Genomic DNA, 6,038 nt, shown 5'->3' on the forward strand with positions numbered 1-6,038 from the left:
CTGGAACAATGCATATATGTATAAGGGGTGTCCATTCAAGATTTATAATTTCCAGGTCCTTTCTAGTTTGCTTGAAATCACCCCATCAAGGAGATCTGAGAATGATCGCATAATTTCTAGGAGATAGGGATGGAAAGTAGTCTGGGGTGTTTAATTTAACTTTGCATGTTTGAGGTTGGTTTTAGGAGTGTTTCCAACAGCTGCAGCTCACTGTAGGGGTTGAAGTACTAAGGTCCTCTGGACTCAGTGGGTAAGTTCTTGTGTCAGGATTAATTTGGTTGGACTTGGGGAGCTCTTTGTATAAACAACTTTTGGAAACTGGAGGGGTCAGGAATATTTATGTGTAGTCAGAGGATCATTTGACTTCTGATTTGCTTCTGCCCTTGGAGTCTATTACTTATTCCTATGACACCTGTGGGTTTTAAACAACCTGAATAGATCATTTCCAAAGCACAACATGAACCAGAGGATGTCCCAGAAGAAATGGAGTTTTGTGGGAAAAAACAATTGCTTTCCCCTACCAGAATAGTCTAACAGTTCTGGAAAGGAGAATACTGTAACACGTGGCAATCCCATTTTTCTTTGTGTGCTTTTATATTACTGGTGCAGCTCATATGTTTTGCTAGAGCCCTGAGTCGGCTAATAGGCTGAATGGCCCTGACCAGCCTTACTCGGGGTCTTCACTCAAACCATGGGCCCAGAAATCCTGTTTCAGCTCAGCCTGGTGCTTTCAGTCCCTACCTGAGATATGCTGGAGGAGGGCTGGTCTCCAGCTCAGCCATAATCATGTCTCAGCCTGGCTATGTAGCCCTGCTCCTCTGGAGCTCAACAGCAGGCAGATTTCCTGGCTTGACCTTGGATCTACCTCATCATTATGGACCTGCCTGGTGATCACTCATCCTGGTCCTGCCCAGTGGATGAATTCCTGGCTTGAGCTTGGCGTTGTCTCATTGCTATGGAATTGCCTTATGATGTGGACTCGTGGCTGGACACCTGACACCATCGCATGGTCTTTTCCTTGCTTAGTACAGGCTGTGGCTGGTGGGTTCCCTGAAAACCAGTGGATCTCCCTCAGCCCCTGTCTTGCCTTCACTGAGGGAGCAGCCCTGCTCTTGCTGCTCTCTGACACATCTCAGCAAATCATAAACTTTACAGACTCCAACCTGTGTGACAAGGACCAGCAGGACAAAAGGGAACCCAGGTGGCCTGAAGCTTTTTTAAGGTATGACCCCAGCCTCCTCCAGAGTCACTTCATTTTGTTGCTTGCAAAACCTTTGTGGGGCTGGAACAATGCATAGATGTATAAGGGGTGTCCATTCGAGCTTTATACTTTCCAGGCCCTTTATGGTTTGCTTGGAAAAAAAAAAAAAAAAAAAAAAAAAGAAGGGTGGGTCCCAAACCATGTATCAAAAACTGGAAAGAAAGCATCTGCTGTACGTAGGGGTTGTCATAGCAAAGCTGAGTGACACATAATAATGATGAATTCAGAAACTTTCACCTTGATTTCCCTGTCTATTCGAGCTTTGAAGTGAGCCTCTAATATTATGTTAGCAGTTTATTGTGTGTGCTTCATTAAAAATACATCACAGACTTTTTTGAGCTAGAAGGGACGCAAATTAGGTCATCTAGTCCACCCTCCTGCTGTTCTGCCAGGACTCTGATCTTGCTAATGACTTCAGCCCAGCCCTGACAGGTGCTCGTCTGGCTGCCAATTGAAGCTCTCAGCTGACAGAGGGGAACTAGGCTCAATGCGAGACAATTTCACTTTTAAAAAAAGTTTCTGGCTTCTTGTTAAATGGGGTTTTATTTCATGTTCCAGTCCCCCTGCCTGGCCAGTGCTTGAGCTGTGAGGAGGCCAGCTTTGTCTCTTCTGATGCCTTGCAAATCCCCTTGTTCTTTAAATTGGGCAGTTTCCGCAGCTGTGCCACCACCGTGAAGCAATGCAGGTGTAGGCAGGTGTGACACAGGAGCTGCTCACCAGTGGGAGGTTTTCTTGACTGCATCTCTTCTGCTGAAGGCACTTTAGCAGCAAGAAAATGTGCAGAACAGGCAGGGTAGCTCCAGGACCCCTACTGCAGTAGCCTGTCCTCATGGTCTGTCCACAGCCCTGGAGGAACCAGGTATATTTTCACCCTGAAAAACCGTCATGACACAGTGTTGTGTGCTCTGGTCTACAAGTATGGTCTCAGCTCATGTGAAGATCTGAGCACAAGTGTCACTGGAGAGCATGGGGACCCTCCAGTCACCCCCTGTGCACCAGGAACTGGAAATTCTAAGTGTCGTGAGCTGGTCTTTAAAGTCTTACCTGGACTTTAAGGCAGAAGGTGCTGATTCCAGTCTGAAGATTCTCCTGGGGTTTTCTCAAGCTCCGTGCCTCCTCCATAGGAAGGAGAGCATAGCCCTTCGTCAGCTGTAATGACTGTCTGTTTTGAGTCAGGGCCACAGGCTCTGGGCTTTGCACTGCTTGGCAGAGTGCTGTGCTGAGCAGTCTAGATGACCTAGAAAAACCTCTTAATGTGTTGTTCATTTTGAAAGGGGCAATGGTCTTATCTAATCACAAACCACATCCTTCAGCACCAGAGCCACTGCAGCCAAGTTAACTCAATCAGTAAATCACCATGCTGAGCTATTTAGAGACAGTTTTTAACGGCTGTAGCAACAGGAGGATAATAATAATAATAATATAGAAACAAAATGCACTAATATGCTGTGATGCGATAACTGGCATTCCTCCCCACCCTGCAGGGCCTTTGCAAAGCAGTGCTGCTCTGTGGGGCTTTCTCCTTTCAATTGAGAACTCTTCCTAGAGCTCCTTTTTCCCTGGAACTCCTTGTTTGTCATCTCTGCAGCCTCAGGGAAACTCACACATTTCAAAAGCATGTGAGTTTGAGAGGGCGTGTGTGTCTTTCTTTTTTTTTTTTTTTTGCTTTCCCCAACAATCTTATTTTAAGTCCGTCCTCCCCCTCTTCCCTCCTCCAGGTCTGTTTTGCCTTGTGTTAGCCCACTTGGGTCCGCACTTGGAGGTGATGGCTCCTGCCTGGGGGGGGCTGCAGGGACATGCACACCGGGCTGCTCCTGCCCTGGGACCAAGTACCTGCAGAAGCAGCGTCCTACTGCTTTGATGGCTATAGAAGGTTCAGCAGGGAAGGGGCCAGTCCCAGGAAGAGTGCTTGCATCCTGAGGCCCAGGACCATGCTGCTGTGCAGGCAGGCTGTTACTTTAGGACTTCAGGGACCTTTCCCATCCTTTGCCCTGGCCTGCAATGGGGAAGATAAGCAAAGCATAGAGGTCAGCGGAGTCACTAGTCCCCTGTGTCACAAGAATTATGGAGAATAATAGAGCACCTATGAAGTATTTCTCTTTCACAGGCCTCACTTTCTCTAGGAAGGGCTCAGCCTATTATTACTGATGGGAGAAATGGAAGCTCTGAGAGGGGAAAATGTCCCAGGTGGCCTTAACAGGTGATGGTAGGAGTGCGCTTTGGACTGTCAGGGCTTAATGAAGAAATATGAAGAGAATTTAAATTCATACCTGAGCAACAATCAGCATCATCCCTAAATAAGGCTGAAAACTGTTATTCACTTATATATTGTTGCTCTTTTGCATTTAGTCTCATGTTTCAGCAACAGTGAACTTTGGCAGGTCAGAGTCAATTTTGGCATTGGTCCTATCCCCATACACAGTATGGGCAGCTGTAGCTCACTAGCCTGACATTGCAGTAAAGCGATGCTATGAAGTTGGGAACACCAGGGCTGCGTCTCCATGCAGTCTTGCCATGAAATCATTGTGAGCACGATCCCTGCAGTCCTTTGGATGATGAACAAAATGATCTCATGGTTTTCTCACAAGGTTTCACCTTGCTCAGCCTGGGGTGCAGTGACTGCTGTCTTTTTTCTGCAGGCATTGTTTAATGTGTGGCCTGTTTTACCTTGCTCTGAATATAGCACTATAAATGGCCTGGTGCTTATTGCTATGGTACCTGAGTGCTTCCCCACTGGTTCTAAACATTTCCAGGACCTTTGTAAAATAGGGAAATTGTTTTAACACTGTCGTAGGCAGTGCTCTCCAGGTGCTTGCAGAGCGGGGCATTTGGAGAGCAGAATGTGGTGCTGCTTCCTTCTCATCAGGTCAAAACACACATGGGATTTGGCTTATCAAAACCAAAAGCTGCCAGAAAGTTGCTCCCCTTTAACAAACAGAATTTCTTTGTTTTGGCTGCTTTGAGGGTACCTCACAGGTTAAAAATATTTTCTTTAAATGTTACTTTTCCTTTCTATTTAGTTTTCCTTGCCCAGAATTGCCCATACACCTTTACTGGGAAAGGTATAAATGTAAATCCGTGAGGGATTAAGAGGTCAAAAGAAGGAAAACTTTGGACCCAAGACAAATGTCAGTGTTTTTCCTTAAACAAATAAAAAAACCAAACAACTTCAGTCAGACTGAAAAGAAGAAAACTGTGTGGTGTGTTCAACAAAAAATCTGTTAAACTGATCCTATTTTTCTATTTCAGGTTTCTACAGTGGAAACAAAAGCTTGGAAAATAGCAACCTGAATTTAGGCACTGGTCCCTGAGCAAGTCAGGCAGTAGCTATCTCCTCCCATCAGCTCATTCCTGGGAGCTCTGCCAAGGATGAGGAATGCAGGTCTGACTCCCTCCTCGATAGAGGTTTGTGCAATTGCCCCTCGGTAGAGCAGTCTCACCAGTGGCCAACCAGGGAAGAGGAAGAAAGGTACCATTAAGTGCCCATTTTTCCTTCTCCTGCTGTGCTGTTTTGTTGTGTTTGCTGTGCTGAAAGCCCTCCCAGATGGATCTTGCTGTCCCTAAGCTACAGCACCAAAACATATTTCCCCATGAAAATGTGCTGATACATTTTGCTGCAGACGGTGGTCTCTGGGAGACTTGGAAGTGCTGTAGCACCTTGCCCCACTATTCCTTTTATAAGTGAGTAGGTGGCTGCAGTCCTTCCACAGGGTGCAAGCATGGATCTGGCACCCATATCCCATAGTGATGCCATATGCCACACTGACTCCCTGGTTCTGAGGTGCTGTTTTATTTTTCTGCACTTGGACACCACACCTCTACCTTCAGCATTTTCAGAGCCACCATTTTCTGATGCATGCCTGTTCCTTGAAGCTGAGCAAACTTTTTCCCCCGCAATGTCACCCCTTGGGGCAGATTGGAAAGCTTGGCACTCCAACATCAGTCTTGAGGAATTGAGTCACAAGAAGTCTAAACTCAATGATTACCAAAACATCTCAATGACTTTTACAAGCTTCTATTTTTTCAGCTTAAGAGTATGGATTTTTCAAGGCTGGAGATGTATATCAAAAACAGCCTGGGTGCCTCATGCCTGAAATCAATGGCTTTTTGATCAAGATGGAGCTGAGTCAAATAGTCTCCCCCGAAAAATGGCTTTTTGCCCAAAATGCCTGTGTATGTCTGTATCTGTGCAGATATCAGTTTGCTTTCCTTTTCCTTAAGTTTTCACTGAAAACACTGAAACAGGAACATGTTCCATAGCATGCTAGCTTTCACACACACAGACACACAGACACACAGACACACACAAGCCAACGGTTTTTAAAAACTGTAAATTTTAGTGGAAAAGTGAAATTACTGGGTGGTTTCCTTTTCCAGTGCTAAGGGGAAATTTTGTGAAGAGTTGATTTTTTCCAGCAAAGAAGTGTGAGCTGTGCTATTTTGCAAGCAGCTGTAGCATGAGCTCATATAGGCAAAATAGAAATGTAGCCTGTGCACCGGGGGCGAGAGGCATCTGGTAAAGAAGAGCAGATTGTTACACCAGTAGAAGACATTAGGATTCAACAAGTGAAAACTGACAGTCTTGAGAAAGGAGCATGGAGGGAGAGGATCAGGTTAATTAGCCTCCCAAAAGAATTGGAGGCCACAAGCTCAGCAGAACTTTGTAGAGGAATTAATTAAAGGTTTGTTTGTAGCTGAGCTTGATGATAAAATAAAATTAAAAAAAAAAAAAGTAAACAAAAATCCCCGCTGCAAGTGCCTATTGCATTCTGACAAA

The sequence above is a fragment of the Anas platyrhynchos genome, chromosome 16, assembly GCF_047663525.1.
Source record: "Anas platyrhynchos isolate ZD024472 breed Pekin duck chromosome 16, IASCAAS_PekinDuck_T2T, whole genome shotgun sequence".
NCBI classification, from domain to species: domain Eukaryota; kingdom Metazoa; phylum Chordata; class Aves; order Anseriformes; family Anatidae; genus Anas; species Anas platyrhynchos.